We start from the raw sequence: 20,971 nt of genomic DNA, 5'->3' as shown, positions 1-20,971 counted from the left end.
AGAGAAACCCTTATAAATATTTGTTTATAAGTGCTAAAGTGAGATAAGAGTTTTTGAGCGCTGAGCAAAGTAACAGTTAAGGACAAGTGTAACGACCACCCTTCTTACTACTACTACTCTCTAGAGGTGGACGCTACTTAACTACTAACTCTACTTAACCGGTATGATCGAAACCACGAGGAGTCTCTACCGAAAAATTTCGGAAGCATCTCCCCTGTACCGGTGACCATAAAATTAGATACATACATAGTATACTTCAGCCACAGGCGGCTGGAACATATATCAAACAACCATGCAGTTCATATATAACCAAAATAATCAACTGTCGCAAAGCACGATAAAATGATCCACATAATAGCATGTACAAGTTCTAAATTCTTTTAACAATTTGATGAAAACAGTCTTAATAAATTCTTGTCAAATCCCTAGATCTCTCCCATAGTCCTGACATCACACATCATCGAACACCTCCTTGTCGCCTTCCTTTGCTATATCCTTTCCTTTCCTTTATCTGCAGTAAGAGGAAATGCAATCTATAAGCAAAATTGCTTAGTAAGAGCTATCTAACTCACAAAATCTCGATATGCATGTACATATATCTATAATATAAACTAACTGAATGCTTACTGAAAACTACTCATGCTCATCTAATAGTAAAGGAATCATAACAAACTGAAATGCTAAACATGTAAAGCTACTCATGCTCTTCTAATAGTAAAAGAATCATAACAAACTGAAATGCTAAACATGTAAAGCTACTCATGCTCTTCTAATAGTAAAAGAACAATAAGCTAATCTAAATAACATGCTAGCATAAAAGAAAACTAAACTTGCTGATTTAAAACAAAATGAAACTTATTTCATTTGTTCTAAACTTATTCTTTTATTCCACTTGTTTAAAACTTATACTTTAATACTTTTATACTTATGTGAAACTTATTTTACTTGTTCAAAAGCTTATACTTATAATACTTCAGAATAGTAATCAACTTCTCCTGGGCCCAGGCTTAGTACCAATGCGCGCTCCCTAATAGGGATTGTGGTAGCTAGTCATCAGACCTACGAGGGTAAAGACCTTGGTCTTACCAGGGCCAAGACCTTGGAATTGGTCACCTGAATTTGTTTAACGACAACCTTGGAAGTCGGGTACTAGCCTTTCTGTAAAATAAAATACTTGTTATCTTTTGATATTCTTATAATAAAATGCCTTGGCATTTCTTTGAGCACTCGGCGTGCTACTTATCCCAATTCTTAAACTTAGGGATCCTATTAAGACCTTGGTCTCTCTTTCTTATAACTACGTATAAACCTCTAAGGATTTAATAGAACTCTTATTTTTTTCACCTACATGCAGATCCTAGAGTTTTTATAGATCAACAGGATTCTTTAAGCATATATCAACAGAATAAATCATAGGAAAGCAAATCTAACTTCTTTAAGCATGCTACAACAGATATAAATCAAAGGAAAAACTGAATCTAACTTCTTTAAGTATGCTACAATAGAATTAAATAAAGGAAACCACATCTGAATTCCTTAAGCATGCTATGTTAGAATTAAAACAAAGGGAAGCAAATCTAAATTCTTTAAGCATGCTTCAAAATAAGAAACAAAGAATCTACACTGCTAAAGGATATAAACTGCAATGCTACAAAATGCAAAAATCTGCACTACTACAAAAGGTAAAAATCTGCACTGCTTCAAAATGCAAAAATCTGCACTTAATGGGTCTGCACTTCTAAGCTGTTTCCAACAAGGCAAAGCATGAGGAAAAGATAATTACTGCTGCTATCAAAAGTTAATACATGAACATGATAATATACTAGAACGTACCAGGAACCAAAACATAATGCAATGCAGAATAATTCCTTAAACTACTCTTTAATTCCAAGCTATCCTAATGTTGTACAGGAAAGAAATCCGGAAGCAAGACAACAAGGAACACTTACTACTCTTACATTTCAAACCATCCCAATGCTGTACAAAATCGAAGCAAGGAAAACAAAGCCATTAAAATTCACAGAACTCCCAAACTAAAGCTATCCACACCCAATGCATGGCACAAACCCAAATCTGAACAACAAGCTTAAGGAATTGTTCATGCCCTTTTTTTCCTAACACTAATCTGATTTGCACAGCAAAGTCACAAACCCGAATTACTCAACAATGAGGTGATTTCATATTCATAGCAGCAATCATCTAAAACAATAAAATGTGGAGTAACCTCAATATGAATAACTTTAAACCAGTAATTAAAAGCCAAAACTATAAGCCAAATCCATTTAAAACCCCTTCTCATCTTCCTATAAAAACTCACGGCAGCAAGCACAACCAACCATTTGTACAGTATGATCCGAAAGCAGAGAAGACAAGGAAACTCAAGCAAAGTTTCGGGAACAAGGAGAGGAACAAGGAATAAACCTCGGAGCTATCCTACTGCAGGTGAGTAGCAACGTACACTTGTTCTTGCACTTACAACCGACGGAATGGTTATAGGGTTCGGAGGAGGTGAAGATCTCGACGATCCCTTCCTATCCGCGTGTTCTCCTTGACGAGGTGGTCGCGGATTTGTGGATGCCCGTCGGAAAGAGCCTCTCGCCGGCCGTCGCCCCTTTTCACCCGAGAGAGGAGACCGCCGTCGCGAGGGAGAAGGGGAGGGGAATTAGGTTTAGGGAAAATAATATCTCCAAATTTCCCTTAACTTATCCCTTTTATAACTCTCAGTATTTCTATCATCTATTACTACTTAAATCTATTCCGCTCTCTAATTGTTCACGAAACACTTGTGGAACAGTTGGCTAGTTAGATTCGGTTAAGGTTTGGTTCGGTCCGAGGTCTCCGGTTCGAATCTCGGCTTGAACATTATTTTTGTCAAAACTTCTTTCGTTTTGTAAAAATATCAAACGACTTCCAAAAATTAAGTAAAAATACTCTAAAAATTTCTAACAATCTCTAGAATATTTCTATAGCATTTCTAAGTATTAATAAGGACTTTTAGAACTTTAAATAGGGAAAATTGGGTCATTACAATCCCCCATACCTTATAAAAAGTTCGTCCTTGAACTTAGAATAGTTCTGGATATTTCTGTCTCATACTGTCCTCACGCTCCCAAGTGACTTCCTCATGCTTCTGATTCTGCCAGATGACCTTCACTAGTGGTACTTCTTTATTCCTTAGTTTCTTAACTCCTCTGTCCACTATCTGTGTAGGTCTGCTCTGATAGCTAAGATCCTCCTGAATCTGCACTGACTGAGGCTCAATCACTTGGCTAGGGTCATGGAGACACTTCTTTAGCAAGGAGACATGAAATACATTATGTATTGCCGACATGTCTTGTGGTAAGTCCAGCTTGTAAGCTACTTTCCCAATCCTCTCTATGATCAGGTAAGGTCCTACGTAGCGAGGACTTAATTTGTCCTTCTTGCCAAATCTCATCACTCCCTTCATAGGAGCGACCTTGAGAAAGACTAAATCTTCTACTTGGAATTCCAGTGGCCTACAGCGTGTGTCAGCATAACTCTTCTGTCTACTCTGGGCAGTCTCAATTCTCTGTCTAATTTTCTAGATAGCCTGAGTGGTCTCATCTATCATCTCTGTCTGGATGTTCAGCTCTACTTCCATTTCTTTTCTCTCACCTGCTTCTTGCCAGCAAATAGATGATCTGCACTTCCTGCCATACAACGCCTCATATGGTGCCATCTTGATGGTAGCCTGATAGCTGTTGTTGTAGGCAAATTCAGCTAAGCACAGATACTTGCACCAACTTCCCTTGAAATCTAGCGTACAAGCTCTGAGCATGTCTTCTAAAATCTGATTTACTCGCTCTGTCTGTCCATCAGTCTGAGGATGGAAGGTTGTGCTGAACTTGAGTTTGGTGCCTAGTGCATTCTGAACACACTCCCAAAAGTGAGAGGTGAAACACCCATCTCTATCAGAAACAATAGATTTAGGAACTCCGTGAAGCCTGATTAGTTCCTTAACATACAGTTGTACCAACTACTCTATAGAATGGGACACCTTGATGGCTAGAAAATGAGCAGACTTGGTCAATCGGTCCACTATTACCCATATCGCATCATATCCGTTTGTAGTTCTTGGAAGACCTGTTATAAAGTCCATGGATATGTCTTCCCACTTCCACTCTGGTATTGGGAGAGGCTGTAGAACTCCTCTTGGTCTCTGGTGTTCTTCTTTGATCCTCTGACATGTTAGGCAGGTACTTACATATTTAGCTACATCTCTTTTGAGTCCAAACCACCAGAACCTCTGTTTCACGTCTTGATACATCTTGGTAGAACCAGAATGCATGGAGTAGGGTGTACTATGAGCTTCCTCTAAAATCTTCCTTCTTAATTCCTCATCATTGGGGACACAAAGGCGGTTCCCCTGATAAAGAACTCCACTGTCTGATACTCGAAACTCTGTATCTTCTTCTTGTATCCCCTGCTTAATCTTCTGGATGTCTGGATCTTCACTTTGCTTTCTCTGTATATCCTCAAGCAGGGCTGACTCTAAGGTCAATGCAGAGAGTTGCCCATAAATAATTTCCATACCAAAGTCCGACAACTCCTTCTGTAGTGGTAGGGCTAATGATGACAAAGACATCAGGGATGCACTGGATTTTCTGCTTAGTGCATCTACCACTTTGTTAGCTTTGCCTGGGTGGTAGAGGATTTCACAGTAATAGTCTTTGACCAACTCTAGCCACCTGCGCTGTCTCATGTTTAAATCTTTCTGGGTGAAGAAATACATTAAACTCTGATGGTCTGTGAAGATTCTGCACTGGACTCCATACAAGTAGTGTCACTAGAGTTTCAGTGCAAAGACCACAGCTGCCAGCTCAAGATCATGAGTGGGGTAGTTCTTCTCGTAGTCTTTGAGTTGTCTGGAAGCATAAGTTATGACTTTTCCTTCTTGCATGAGTACAGCTCCTAAGCCCATCTTAGAAGCATCACTGTAGATGTCAAAACTCCTGTCACTTTCTGGAACTGTCAGGATGAGAGCACTGGTCAGTCTCTTCTTTAGCTCTTGGAAACTCTGCTCACATTTGTCCTACCATTCAAACTTCTTGTTCTTCCTAGTGAGGGCTGTCAATGGTGAGGCTATCCTGGAAAAGACCTCCACAAATTTCCTGTAGTACCCAGCTAAACCAAGGAAGCTTCTGATCTCCTTGGCGTTCTTGGGTCTACTCCAGTTGTTGACCGCTTATATTCTGGCTGGATCCACTTGGATACCTTCTTTAGAAATTATGTGACCTAGAAACGCCACCTGATCTAACCAGAAATCGCACTTTGAGAATTTAGCATACAGCTGCTTTTGCTGAAGGGTTTGCAATACTATCCTCAAGTGCGTGTCATGCTCCTCTGGGGTTCTGGAATAGACTAGAATATCGTCGATGAACACGATGACAAACTTGTCAAGGTATTCTCTGAACACTCTGTTCATCAAGTCTATGAAGACTATAGGTGCATTAATCACACCAAAAGGCATGACTACGAACTCACAGTGTCCGTATCTGGTCCTGAAAGTTGTTCTGGGTATATCACTTTCCTTCACTTTCAACTGATGGTACCCAGAGCGCAGATCTATCTTAGAGAACACTGTTGCCCCCTTTAACTGATCAAATAGATCATCTATTCTGGGAAGAGGGTACTTGTTCTTAATTGTCACTTGATTCAGAACCCTATAATCTATGCACATCCGTATAGATCCATCCTTCTTCTTGACAAACAACACAGGAGCTCCCTGATAACCATGATTTTACTGCATTATTTTGATTCATTTATGCATGGTTTTGATGTTGGTTTCATAGTTTAAATCATGGTTACATTACATTTTTGTGCATTGCATAGATTTTGGACTTAATTGCAAATTATATTATTTTTGGTGTTATTTGATGCTAATATTTGATTCTTATTTTGTAGGCATTAAATGATCTTAGATTTGGATCTATTTGGACCGGAATTGGGCTCGAATCGGAGTTCAAAAGACAAGATCAAGCTTTGAAGCATTATGGGCCGTTCATCAAGAATAGGAGAGATCTGAACCATCCGTTGAAGATCTGGCCGATCCAACCTAATGGGGAGCAGATCTAAGCCATTGATGAAGATCCAGAAGTTTTGATCCAGATCTGAGTTCATCCAGCCATTGATCCAGCCAGATTAATTTGGGCCGTTCATTGAAGATCGGCAGATCTGGGCTATCCAGTGATAATCTGATCGATCCGACCTACGGGAGGATAGATCCAGACCTTAGATCAACATCAGTACCTTCGGATCGGATTTTGGATGACTTTTCACCGTTGATTTAGCCCGGAATCATCTCAGCCGTCCGTTCAGATCCAGATCTGATTTAAATCTGAGAAGCTACAGTATCATTCCTCTTTGTCGATCTCTCCACGCACAGCAGCTTCGTCCCGGCGGCATTTCTTCGGATTTCGACCCCTTTCCTTCTCCGATCAATTCTTTCAAGCTTCAACCTCATTGTAGAACTTCATTGCAGCTCATCCCGATCTTCTGGAGCCATCGAAGGGTGTTCCCTCCGGTGGAATTTGGCTCTTGGATCTTCTCTGTTTCAGCACGATTTGGAGGTGTTCCTCCAAATCGGCGACTCCGATTCACATCAGCGACTATCAGCGGTGGTCCTCCGGTGTTCCTGAGCTCCATCCGACAGCATACCATCATCCGCAACTTCATCCCAGATCCAGAGCTCAGATTTGCAGATTTTCGGACCATACTTGGGTTTAGGGTTGTTCTTAGCTCGCCGGGGGTGGTCCGTCGGTGTAGCTGAGCCTTCCTTGAGCTTAGACGCAGCTGAGATTCTCCACTGAGGTCCAAAGTTGGGTGGTCTCAACTTTGGCACTCTTGTGTGACGGCAAGAGTGTGAAACTTGTATGGATTGGTTGTGAGTTGGATTGGTTAGGATTTATTTCATTTTATTAGTGTTTTATTAGTGTTCTTATCATTACAATTTAGCATTTCTTTGTTTTTGTTGAAGTTTAATTCATGTTTGGTAGTTGTTTAATTCTTGTTTGATGCTTAGTTAATTGTTTAGTGTTTAAGTTCTAAGTTAGGGTTTAAATTCTGCTTAGATTAGATTTTATTTCTGTCTTGTTATTTCATATTTAGTTTAAGTGTGTTGATGGATTTATCACAACGTAGTGTGACAATGCGTAATGATTTATTCATTGGCACATAGTTAGGTTTTAGTTATGCTTTAGATTAATTTCTTTACCGCTGTACTTTTCATTTGTTAGATTTAAATTCAAGTTTAATTCCCCCCAATTCCATTTTTATATCGAAAACCCCAAAAATAAGAAATAAAGACAATCCTAAATTACATTCTACCGTTGGTTCCTCGGATCGATCCTGGGCTCGTTACTACAACGTTATTGTGAAATTAAGGGGTTCAGTGAATATATTACATTATTAATTTGATTAGCAGATGTGACAGATTCGCCTTACCAAATTTTGGCGTCGTTGCCGGGGAATTAAAAAAAATGCAATGTTTAGTAATTTTAGGATTGTTTTGATTGCTTTCATGTTTATATATCCATGTTTTGATTGTATTTGTTCCTGAGTCTTCTGATTTTATTTGCTAGTTGTCTGTGTAAGAACAGGAAATTCATGTGACCATGGATCCATATCATCCGTATTTTGGAGATGGGATGGAGAATTATTTTTATCAACCTCAGACTCAGTCCTATCAGTCCTACCTACCTATGGAGCAACGAAATAGGTATGAGGATGCACAAGAACAAATTGAAGAATCAATGTGGAAATGTAATGAACTTATGCAACAAATGTTAGAGCATCAAGAGCAACAATTTGCAAGGATACAGAATATTCAGAGTCAGTTAGATCAGATTGCATCATCCATTAATCAGTTACAAGCACAGAACTCCAGTGGAGAGATGGAGAGTAGTGATTTTGTCAGGCCTGACCCTATTCCCATTTATTCACAAGATTTATCTAATTTTATTTGTGATGATGATGTAGTTAGTGTTGCTTTAGATGTTGTTGAAGATGCAGGTATTGTTGCAGAAGATGATATAAGTGTAGAGGAATGCTTACTGGAAGCATTACCTCAAGAATCACCAAGAATAGAGGATGTAAGTGTAGGGACTTGTGCTATGGAGCCAAGCACCCAAGAATCACTACATGAAGTTGAACATTTACCAGAACTGGAGTCTGAGCATTTATTTGAGGAGAAAGAGGTAACAAACACCACTCCAGGTACCTTTCAAGATGACAAGGTAAATATCTTGTATAATTTGTCAGGAAATTTTATAGATGTACCAATTGTTGATTTTATTAGATGTGAATCATTTCTTGAAATATCTTTTGCCCACACTAATATTCTCCTATTTTCTTTTTATCCCACTTGCATGTGGGAGGTGTTTATTTTTATTGATGTTGTAGGAGAACATGAGCTTCCAGAGTGGGTGCTAAAACTGAACCGATTAAGACCGCCGGAAAGAATTTTGAAGGGAAAAATGATGAATAAAAAGGAATTGAGTGGAACTTTGATTACTCCACTTCCGGGGTGGATTCTACTTTTAAACCTTCTTCAACCACCGGGAATGAAAGGGGAGTTGGTTCTAATTTAGCTTGCTTTTGCATTTTAATTCATGCTTTGTGTCTAATAAATTCTTTATACATTTCTTTAGTTTCATACTTTGCATTTGCACTTTGTTTTTACATTTTGCATTTTATTTCCACATTAGCTTACATACTTTACATTTTGTTTAGTTTACATAGCATTTTATTTTGAATAAATTCTTCATGGGAATTTTCTAGTAATATTTTTAAGATGGTAAAAGCTTCTTAAATTTGATCATCAATTTTAGGTCATGTGACATGATTGGATGCTTTTCTTACATGAAATTGGTTAAAATGGTGGTGGAATCTATTTTGATCGATTGAGCTTGTTAGCATGAATATTACCTAGAGAGGACCACTTTAAAGCATATACTTCATTAATTCCTTTTGTGTGACATGCACTTACAACAATTGAAACTTTAGAACTTGCTTAATTTCTTTTCAAAGTCACAATAGCATTTGTGTGCATGGTGATAAAGGATATTTGTCATTTTTGTTCCATCATATTTTCCATTTCCTTTTCCACAATTTTCTTAAAACATTCTTATCTAGCATTTTAACCCTTGATCACTTTGCTTTGCCTTCATTTCATTGAGAGTTTTGGTTGATTATCTTGATGAGTGGATTGTTTGAGATAGATAAATTTCAAGTGTGGGGGAGGATTTGGATGCTGAAATTGGATTTTTGAGAATGAATGCGAGATGTAAGGGCAGAAATGGAGGAACACAGAATTCACAAGTTACTGATTTCTGCAATCTATTATCTGTTCAGCCAGCTTTGAATATAAGTGGTCCTTGATATTCAATCAAAGGATTTGAAATATGTTGCTGCTGAAAAAAGTTCTATTACTAATTTCTCAGCAGTGCCTAATCCGGGTGCCAACAGAATGATGATCCAACTGCAGAGACAAGTTCAAATAAGAACATTCTTGCTGTGCAGGAATGAAAAGTTAATGAAGACCATCAAATTTGGAAACATAAAATTTAATCAAGAATTGCTGGTTTCTTAACTACACAACAAATTGGGAGACATTTTTCAGTTGAATGAGAAACAAGTGCTAAAGGAAAGTGAAAGAAACAGTTTCAATTAAAGCTTTTATCAGTTGATGGAGTGACTCCTAGCTATGGAATCAGAAGCTGATCACATTGTATCAAAGTTGATCACAATTCATGAGTAGAATTCAAATCAAAACTAGAAGGACCAAGAACTGTTACTGGATTTAAGGATTCTGAAACCTTATTCATGAAGGGCTTGAGAAATGAGTTCAAAACATAACTTCTTGCAAATCTAGAATTCTGAAACTGCACTTAACCTTTTGATTGTTGTTATGAAGCTGAAATAAGATGAAGTTATCAAAATTCAGCAACCAAAGGGAGTGTTGAAGAGCACTGATTTCTGAAAATGCAGTATTTGAATTGCCTTTACAACTGTGAAGAAGTCTGAAACTGTTAGAAGAGTACTATAAGAAAGTGAAATCAGGGCAGCAAAATTCAGAATTTCTGAAGTCTGAAAAGCATGATTCTCTGAAATGAATTGAAGTCTTGAATTGCTGAATCTTGCTGAAATCAAAATGCAAGAAATTCCGAAATCAGAATGGAGTTTACATGTGTATCAAGTTTGTGCAATTTTTTCATCGTCAGCCTTGAAACCCTTGGGAATGAATTGAAATTCTTTTATTGCAAGCAGCAATTTGTGTTTATTTCCTTTCCATACTCTACAAACCTGCTAGGCAGATTACTAATAGCATCAAATTGCTGTAAGTTTTGGAGCAATGAAAATCGGAAGGGAATGAGGCTGGAAGAACATAAAATTATAGAGAGCAACCTGGAAATGCAGTCTTTGCATAATGAAGTAAGGAAATTCTGTGCCAAATTGGGAAGAGGATTGAAATGACAAAGAGCTGTTGGAAAAGGGAAAGCTCTCATATATGCATTGTAGAAGGTTTAAAGGGGCAAGTTGAAGAAGTAAAGAAGTATATTGGAGATAAAAAGTGATATATTGATACAAAGTCCTGAGTATGAATAAGAACTAAGTCAGCAGTTGGTTGTACAGAATTTAGTTCAAGGCTATTAGTTCATAAGAAGTTTGAAACTCGATGCTAATTGTACAGATTTGTGCCAATGGGCAATTTGCTGATTTGTGTCAACCTTTCTGGCTATTTGAATCTGAATTTAATGGATTCTAAGCCATCTTGTTGCTGAATTCGACAGCTAAACAGAATTGTAACTGATCTCGTGCAAGCTTGAATTTGCAAAAAAATCATTGGAAAATTTCATATTCTGAATAGATTAGTGATGAACATACTCAAATGCTGAATTGCTGGAATTGCTGAAGATCAGATTCAGGTTCAAATTCTGTCCAGAGACCATGAGAAATAAAAATGTATAAAAAGAGATGGAATCCTGGTTACTACTGCAAATGCAAACACTCTTATTCCAACAGCACAAAAATTAGAACCCAAAACAGAACTGAAGCTGATTTTTAATTCAAATTCAGAATCCAATACAGCATTTTTCAGAATTGATCTTCTGCTAGAATTAACTTGAACATTGGGCACAAACTGTTCGCAAGATGGCACACTCAAGAGATTTTAAAGTTGAATTTTGGATTTCTGAAGTGCTAGCTGGTGGCTATAGCTTAATAAAATCTACAGACTGTATCAAGCATGTCATTGTTAATGCTTTATTTCCATATTTGGTTCTGTAAATATAAAGTTCACCATTTTGTTAACCTTCAACATTTTGAACTCAATGCAAGCACCTTCATCTTATACTCATCTCTCCTTTGAACTCACATCTTTCAGTCTCTACTCAAAGTTGGTTAATCAACTTCTCAACTTCATAGTTGAATTTTTGTAGCTCTGGAATCTGAGCTTACTGAAGCAGGTTTTTGAAACTTTTTCCATAAAAGAACTAAATTTCTAATGTATTGCTGGTCATTGTGAATGGCAACAAGATGTGGGTTTCAAATAATTGGCAACATATAGAGTGAACCAATAATGCCCAGATTGCACAAATGATGCTCGGTTATGAATTTCTGAAGTTGCAGAAATAAGCAGGAGCTGGGTTGAGAAGCAGAAATTAACAAGAATCAGAAGCAGGAATAAATTTGGAAGCTGTGATTTGTAAACTGATATCAATTCTCCAGTATGGAATTCTGTGCAGGCTACAGGAACAAAATTTCGAACAATGATAGATTTCTGATAAAAGAGAAATTCAGAGTTCTAGATGGCAAAACTGAAGTTGAATCTGAATTCTGAAATTGTTCAGGTATGAAGGTTCATCTTTAGAACCTATTGGAGATGAAAGTGTTTTGTTTGAATTCTACAAGAATTGGCCATTGCTACCTTACCTTGCTGCAATAGAATCCAGATTCTGAATTTTCAAGTGCAGAATTGAATCTGAACTTGGCATCTAAATCCTATTTTGTGTCAACTTTTCTTATGAACTACCTGGACAGTGACTAATACAAGTTTAAGGTCTAATTTGCAATGTCATTTGAGGTTATGTTTTCAGAAGCTTGGAGAATGTAGTTGCTGGAATTTTGATGCAATGAGAACAGAATTTCCAGAAGCTGAATCTGCAGGTGCAATTCTTTTTGAGTTGGATTTCAAGAGTTGCAATCTTTGATAACTTGTACCATGAGGCAGAACCTGGAATTGATTCTGAAATCAAGTTCTGAAACGTGAAATCAGAATTCCAGTCAGAATTCTGCAACTCATCAATCAAATCCAGAATTCAGACTCGTTGACACTGATGTTGGAATTGCTGATTTGGCCAGCTGTATTGCAGTTGCTAGTTGTGTAATTAGTTTCTGCAATCACGTGCTATGATTTGTATGAAGAAACCAGAGCACAAAGATTCAATTGCTGGATGTTGCTGGAATTCGAATCTGCAGAAATCAGAAACAGATTTTGATTATAGTTTGAAGTTGTTGGAGCTATGTTGATTATAGCTGAATTCTTTAGGTATTGAATTCTGCAACATCTGCAGAAAGGCTGGAACATGTGCATGAATACCTGAAACCAAATATGCAGTTTGGGTTTTGCAGTTTGTAATTGCTTTAAATCTGATTTTACTAGAACTGCAAATTGTTGAAGCTGCTAATTTCTGGAATTGGCTGGCTGCACTTAAGTTCTTAAATTATTAAGTTGGTATTGACTGACAATTGGGAATTATAGACACTGTTTTGTGCAAGAATTGTATGCAACTCCATTAGTTTCACCTCATCTATTTTATAGCTGAAGAATTTCTGAACTTTTCTACTGCAATTTCGAGAATTCTGCAACTGAAGAAATACTACAGGAATAGAGAAAGCTGCAGAATGAAGAGGAGTAAATAGTGGTGAAAGAGTATCAAGTTTTTGAATGCATGATGTGCTTTATTGTCCGAGACGGACAATGGTTTGAGTGTGGGGGAGGGAGCTATTTTCCATTAGCAGAATTGAAGTGAGATTGTTTTTAGTTTCCAAGTGATGGAATTAAAGTGAAAAAATAGTGAAAGAAAATTTTTGAAAATTGGCACATCAAAAGAGTATCAAAGGTGGAGATAGAGTATCAAGATTCAATGTTGCCATCAAATTGAAGGGGAGGTTAGCTTGATACTTTAAAGTGGTAAAAACAAATGGTATTCATCTCTTTTTACATCAAAATGGTCAACTCATCAAGTATACTCCTCCAATACTCTCATCTTCTCATTTCCTTCATTAAATTCTTTTTCTTTGCCATTTCATTCGCTTTCATTGTTCTTTTTGCTTCCATTTCAATTCTTGATGATAAATTCCTTTTGATTCATGTATGCTATGTTTTATAGTGGTGGAGAATTAGAAAATAAGCAAGCTTATGGTAGTGAAATGTTGTGAGTTGCATTGAGTGAGCTCCACTTATATGCATTTTTGAGTGTGAGAGCTAGAATAGGTAAATACCTTGTGAGATTGCAACTTGCTTAATTTTTCATTTGGATTGAAACTACCATACCTACTGATTATTGTTTGGATTGTATTCATGATTGTTGTGATCTTTAGATGATCTTACTTAAATTCCTTTTACTATATTTTAGATATTGCTAGGGAATTTTCTATGGAGATGATTTTTAGTTTTCTTTACTTTTACGGGACGTTCAAGACTAAGTGTGGGGGATTTGATAACCATGATTTTACTGCATTATTTTGATTCATTTATGCATGGTTTTGATGTTGGTTTCATAGTTTAAATCATGGTTACATTACATTTTTTTGCATTGCATAGATTTTGGACTTAATTGCAAATTATATTATTTTTGGTGTTATTTGATGCTAATATTTGATACTTATTTTGTAGGCATCAAATGATCTTAGATTTGGATCTATTTGGACCGGAATTGGGCTCGAATCGGAGTTCAAAAGACAAGATCAAGCTTTGAAGCATTATGAGCCGTTCATCAAGAATAGGAGAGATTTGAACCATCCGTTGAAGATCTGGCCGATCCAACCTAATGGGGAGCAGATCTAAGCCATTGATGAAGATCCAGAAGTTTTGATCCAGATCTGAGTTCATCCAGCCATTGATCCAGCCGGATTAATCTGGGCCGTTCATTGAAGATCGGCAGATCTGGGTCATCCAGTGATGATCTGATCGATCCGACCTACGGGAGGATAGATCCAGACCTTAGATCAACATCAGTACCTTCGGATCAGATTTTGGATGACTTTTCACCGTTGATTTAGCCCGGAATCATCTCAGCCGTCCGTTCAGATCTAGATCTGATTTAAATCTGAGAAGCTACAGTAGCATTCCTCTTCGTCGATCTCTCCACGCATAGCAGCTTCGTCCCGGCGGCATTTCTTCGGATTTTGACCCCTTTCCTTCTCCGATCAATTCTTTCAAGCTTCAACCTCATTGTAGAACTTCGTTGCAGCTCATCCCGATCTTCTGGAGCCATCGAAGGGTGTTCCCTCCGGTGGAATTTGGCTCTTGGATCTTCTCTGTTTCAGCGCAATTTGGAGGTATTCCTCCAAATCGGCGACTCCGATTCACATCAGCGACTATCGGCGGTGGTCCTCCGGTGTTCCTAAGCTTCATCCGACAGCATACCATCATCCGCAACATTCATCCCAGATCCAGAGCTCAGATTTGCAGATTTTCGGACCATACTTGGGTTTAGGGTTGTTCTTAGCTCGCCGGGGGTGGTCCGTCGGTGTAGCTGAGCCTTCCTTGAGCTTAGACGCAGCTGAGATTCTCCACTGAGGTCCAAAGTTGGGTGGTCTCAACTTTGGCACTCTTGTGTGACGGCAAGAGTGTGAAACTTGTATGGATTGGTTGTGAGTTGGATTGGTTAGGATTTATTTCGTTTTATTAGTGTTTTATTAGTGTTCTTATCATTGCAATTTAGCATTTCTTTGTTTTGTTGAAGTTTAATTCATGTTTTGTAGTTGTTTAATTCTTGTTTGATGCTTAGTTAATTGTTTAGTGTTTAAGTTCTAAGTTAGGGTTTAAATTCTGCTTAGATTAGATTTTATTTCTGTCTTGTTATTTCATATTTAGTTTAAGTGTGTTGATGGATTTATCACAACGTAGTGTGACAATGCGTAATGATTTGTTCATTGGCACATAGTTAGGTTTTAGTTATGCTTTAGATTAATTTCTTTACCGCTGTACTTTTCATTTGTTAGATTTAAATTCAAGTTTAATTCCCCCCAATTCCATTTTTATATCGAAAATCCCAAAAATAAGAAATAAAGACAATCCTAAATTACATTCTACCGTTGGTTCCTCGGATCGATCCTGGGCTCGTTACTACAACGTTATTGTGAAATTAAGAGGTTCAGTGAATACAATACATTGTTAATTTGATAAGCCTATTTGTGACATTTAATATAGATTTTGGGCTTTATCACTCCCCATGGTGAATGACTAGGGTGGATGAAGCCTTTGTCAAGCAGCTCCTGAAGTTGTTCTTGTAACTCTTTCAGCTCTACTGGAGACATGCGGTATGGTGCTTTTGAAATTGGATCGGTACCAGGAACCAGTTCAATCTCAAACTCCACTTCTCGTTTGGGAGGTAGTCCAGGTAGCTCTTCTGGGAATACCTCTGGATACTCACAGACTACCCGAACTTCCTCCTACTTGGGTTTTTCTTGTTCTTCTGTATTCACAATGTGTGCAAGAAAACCAACACACCCTTTAGCTAACATCTGGTGAGCTATGAGGGAAGAGAGGAACTTCTGGGTCTTCCTCTTCGGCACCCCTATGAACTCAAAGGATGGTTCACCTTCTGAATTCTATAAACTCTTCATAATGTTTATTGGTGATCCGTTGCCGGAAGAATTCTTCGTGAAACTCTGTCTCGGAGTCAGTCCAGCTCATCTGATTGACTACTCTCTTGCTCTTAACTCTCTCTCCCACCAAATACGAGCATTTCCTGATAGGTAGAAAGAGGCACACTTGACCTTCTCGACTTTTAGTCAATCAAGAAGCTCCATGGTGCTCTCCAGTGTCTTGAACCAAGCCTGAGCATCCCAAGGCTCAGTCGTGCTTGAGAAACTTTCTGGCTTCAGCTTCAGCCACTGTATCAGGTATGCTTCTTGTCTTCTAGGTGCTGTGGCGACTTCTAGGGCGGCTGGTGGAACTTCAGTCACCACTGGAGTCTCCACATTTATGGTTGGAGGAGTGGGAGGAACTGTGTAACGCCCGCCCCTCCTGCTAGTAGGGCGGGGTTACTTACTTAACTATTACTATTTGTGGAAACATACATGCATATTAAAATTTCTTTCGAAAGTAAAACAGTAGAAATATCATGAAGTCATGCGGGACAATAGCATAATAAACTTAGTTCATGTCAACATAACAAAATAACATAAGCAGGTCTTTTATTTGTCTTAGCCGAGCCACCACCACACACATCTCCTTGCCTCTCCTGCAGCTCCCCTAGTTCATCCATTCTTTGCCTTTATCTACGGTACAAGGAAAGTAAGCTATAAGCACACAGGCTTAGTAAGATCCTTTCCTAATCACAAAAACCATATATCAAAGCATAAACATATAAGCATATAACCATGGTGTAACGACCACCCTTCTTACTACTACTATTCTCTAAGGATGATCGTTACTTAACTACTAACTCTACTTAACCGGTGTGATAAAAAACCACATGGAAACCCTACCGAAAATTTCGGCAGAATCTCCCCTGTACCGGTGACCTTATTCAACAATACATGCAATATATATACTCAGCCACATGCGGTTGGAACACATATCAATCACACAAAGAAATAACATCACCACGCAGTTTAATGAAATCAAATCATGCAAGTAATGAATAAAATAAAAACATACAATTAACTAACAGCGGAAGACTAAATGACTCATCTAATACATTCTTAATAAATGACAATCTTAATAAATTCTTAAACTAAGTCCCAAGGCTTCCATAGTCCTGGCATCACACACCATCCGCGCCACCTTGTCGCCTTCCTTTCTATATCTTTTCCTTTCCTGTATCTGTAGTAAGAGGAAGTGTAGTCTATAAGCAAAATTTGCTTAGTAAGCGCTATCTAACTCACAAAATCTCGATATGCATGAGGATATACTGAAATCTAAAACTGAATGCTCAAAAGGAAATCTACTCATGCTCATCTACTAGTAAAAGAAACATACTAAAAGACTAAACATGTAAAGCAAAGCTATACCATCATGCTAGCATAAAGAAAGCTAAACTTACTGAATTCTAAACATCTTCTGAATCTTATTTCACTTGCTTTTAGACTTATTATTTAATACTTATGTGAAACTTCTTTTACTTGTTCAGAAACTTATACTTATAATACTTCAAAATAATAATCAACTTCTTCTTGGGCCCAGGCGTAGTACCATCTTATGCGCGTTCCCTGATAGGTTGGGGTAGCGAGCCACCAATCCTAAAAGAGCATACCTCGGTCTACCAGGGCCAAGACCTCGGAATTGGATACCTGGATTTGTTTAACGACAACCTCGGAAGTCGGGTACTAGCCTCTTCTTAAAAGTAAAATACTTTTAATCTTAATTACTTCTTCTTTAAATGCCTTGGCATTTTAATAGGCACCCCTCGACTTTGGGATCTACTTAAGGCCTCGGCCTTTTCTTTTCTTTTCTTTATCTTTCTTATACTTTTCTTATAAAAGAATGCTTCTTAAAAAGACACTGAGATGTTTAAAACAATTCCTAACATTGAAGTACTAAACTGCACAACCAAGAGATCTAAACTGCACTAAAGTTCTGTATACTACGCTACAAAATTCTACATACTATAAGCTTTAACAGAACCTGCCTTGAAACTTAAATAGAAATCTGCATATATACTAACTAGAAGCAAAGCTGCATGCTCATAATACATGTACAGAAACTATGTAAAGCTTATGTTCATGATCTATGGACTGTTCTTGTAATAACACGCCTCTAACTGCATACTAATAGCTACGGCTGTTCATGCTTATCAATGCCAGGGAACTGAATTTAAATCTGCATATTTAGCTAACAGAAATCTGCATATTGTGCTAACAAAGAAACTTAAATTTGTACTGCTATAATATGCAAAGATTTGTACTGCTATAATATGCAAAAATCTGCACTTAATAGGTCTACATTTCTAAACTGTTTCCAATCAAAGCAAAGCATGAGGAAACTGATAAATTGCAACTAAAACTTGCTATACTAGACCTAGTGCTTCAAGGATTATACTAAAACATGCATTCAGTAGGTCTACAGGTTCTGAATCGTTTCCAGCAAAGCAAGGCATAAGGTAAAAATGCTATTACTATGACAGAAATTGCTACATAAAGATGATGGAATGCTAGAATCTGCTGGAATTTAAAACTTAGGTAAAGCTTGATACCTATGTAAAGATTATACTTCTATAGGGCTTCAATTCTGTCCAGAACATCTCAACCATAGAAAGGAACAAAACCATATCAAATCAAACTTCAATCCATCCCTACCCTTCTGCTATTCCGGAGGACAGGAAACCACCAATGAAAACACACTATGATCCATAGAATCAGAAAAAATAGGATCGAAATCCAAACAAGAAGCTAACTTAAATCCGAAAATAGAGAAAGCAAGGAAACTCATGCAAAGCTTCGGGAACAAGGAGAGAATCAAAGATTAAACCTCGGAGCTATCCTACTGCAGGTGAGTAAGTGACTTACCTTGCTGTTCTTGAGCTTACTACCGAAGGAGAAAGGTAGCTCTAGGGTTTCGGAGGAGCTCACAATCTCGGCCTCTTCCCTTCGTGTCCGCGCTCACGGGCTTCTTCTTCACTGTCGCTCGAGAGGAGAAGGCGCACGGGAGGAGGAGATAGAGGTGAAGCCCTTAGCCCTCTTCTTCGTTTCTGCCCGAGAGAAGCCGACGCCGTCGCTCGCGATCGGGAGAGGAAAGGAGAGGAAAAGGGTTTTCGGTTTTGGGAATTTACCACCTCAACTTATCCCTCTTTATAATCTTCATATTCTGTTAACTTGTTAAATAATTTTCCTACCTTTTCTAAACAGAAAATTCCGTTTGCCCACCTGGTCAGCCGGCTTTTGCGCGAGTTTAAAGGTCGCGTGTTCGAACTCTGCTCGGCTCCCTTTTATTTTGGTATTTCTGTTCCCAAAAAACTGCTTATATAGATTTTAATCCATACTATATTAGCAAAACTTTCGCAGACCAGCTGGTTGGCTGAGTCCGGTTAACATCTGGTTCGGGTCCAAGGTCTTGGGTTCAAAACTCAGCTTTAACATTTTTATTTCTTTTTTGTTTTTTAAACTTCTTCCTCTTGGTAAAAATACCAAACGAACTCCAAAAATTGCATAAAAATACTCTATAAATTCCTAAAAATCTCTAGAATTTTTATAAAATATTTCTAGATTTTAATAAGGACTTTTAGGACTCCAAATCGTGAAATTTGGGGTGTTACACATGGAAATATGATCATCTAACATCATATTGTGAAAACATAGCATCATAACATATCATCCCATAAAGAACATCATGCTATATCATATCATAAATCATAAGAGCATCATGTCATATAAATCATAAGGGCATAGCATGTCATATCATAAATCATAACATATCATCTCATAAAGAACATCATGCTATATCATATCATAAATCATCATGTCATATAAATCATAAGGGCATAGCATGTCATATCATAAATCATATCATACAAGATGTCTTTTAAAACATGTGTCATGTCATATGCAAGATGTCTTAAAACATATCATATAGTACTTGAACATAATATCATCATGAGGGCCCGGCTTGTACCACATATATATATAAATGCGCGCAATCCCTAGGACAGGGTAGCTAGCCCCGAACCTACTAGGGATCTAGGTCCGTACTACGACCGTCGACCTAGGGGCGTACTAAGGAACTCATCCCTTTACTAGACCCGTTCATAGTCCGTCGGCCTAGGGGCGCTTATGGAGCCCACCCTTGATACAAGTCATACAAAGTAAAATAGCATATCATGGTTCATGTCATAACATAGCATATCATATCTTATCATATCATGAAGAGTGCTCTTAGTCCCCAAGGGGAAGCAACTCTTAGGCCTTCACTTATCATGTCATAAAAAGTGCTCTTAATCCCAACAAAAAGGGAAGCAACTCTTAGGCTTTTGCTTATCATATCATAAAGCATGCATATTTGGGCACATAGCACATCATAAGAGACATTATTATGCATGGATCATAAGCATATATAAATGAGCATATTATTTGTCATATCATAAAGCATGCATTCTTGAGCACATAGCACATCATAAGAGACATTATCATGCATGGTTCATAGGTATACATAAATGAACACATCACCTATCATAGAAAAGACATAATCATGCATGGAATCATTAAATAACATCTCTTAATTCATAACGTAGCATGTGAGGCACATCTAGGCTCCTAAACCCATTATGGCCGAAAGTTCAAGAGTATGAACTTAAACTCTAAACAACATACAAGCATAAGAATCTCATGTTAACTTCATATCATATCATAAGGAAAGTCATAAGCATGTTAATCCAATTTTTAAGCTTTCCTAGGTCTTGATCCTTATCATGGCCGAAAGTTCATGAAGAAGGAAAATAAGCTCCAAACAACATACAAGCATGAATATCAAGCTAACTTCATATCATATCATAAGGGGATCCATGAGCATGCTAGATTAAATTTTAAGCTTCCTTGAACCCTAGAAATGTTCATGGCCGAAACTTTATAAAGAAGAAAATCAAGCTCTAAACAACATGCAAGCATAAATATCTAGCTAAATTCATATCATATCATAAGAGGATTCATGAGCATGCTAGATTAAATTTTTTAGCTTCCTTGAACCCTAAAATGGATCATGGCCGAAAGTCTCATGAAGAGGGAAATC

At 37.7% G+C, this 20,971-nt stretch overlaps 1 long non-coding RNA gene across 1 annotated transcript; it reads right to left on the bottom strand.

Annotated features, from left to right (window-relative positions):
• Window positions 1-457: 457 nt before the first annotated feature.
• LOC122005650 lies at window positions 458-19,005 on the bottom strand. Its single transcript, XR_006118447.1, has 3 exons — window positions 18,760-19,005; window positions 17,039-17,077; window positions 458-471 (listed from the first exon to the last, which is right to left on the bottom strand). It is a non-coding gene; the product is annotated as an uncharacterized LOC122005650 (long non-coding RNA).
• Between the last annotated feature and the right edge of the window lie 1,966 nt (window positions 19,006-20,971).

Source organism: Zingiber officinale, chromosome 7B (genome assembly GCF_018446385.1).
Source record: "Zingiber officinale cultivar Zhangliang chromosome 7B, Zo_v1.1, whole genome shotgun sequence".
Lineage (NCBI taxonomy): Eukaryota > Viridiplantae > Streptophyta > Magnoliopsida > Zingiberales > Zingiberaceae > Zingiber > Zingiber officinale.
The sequence above is the reverse complement of the archived record's forward strand: the minus strand, read 5'-3'. Positions and strand labels throughout refer to the sequence as shown.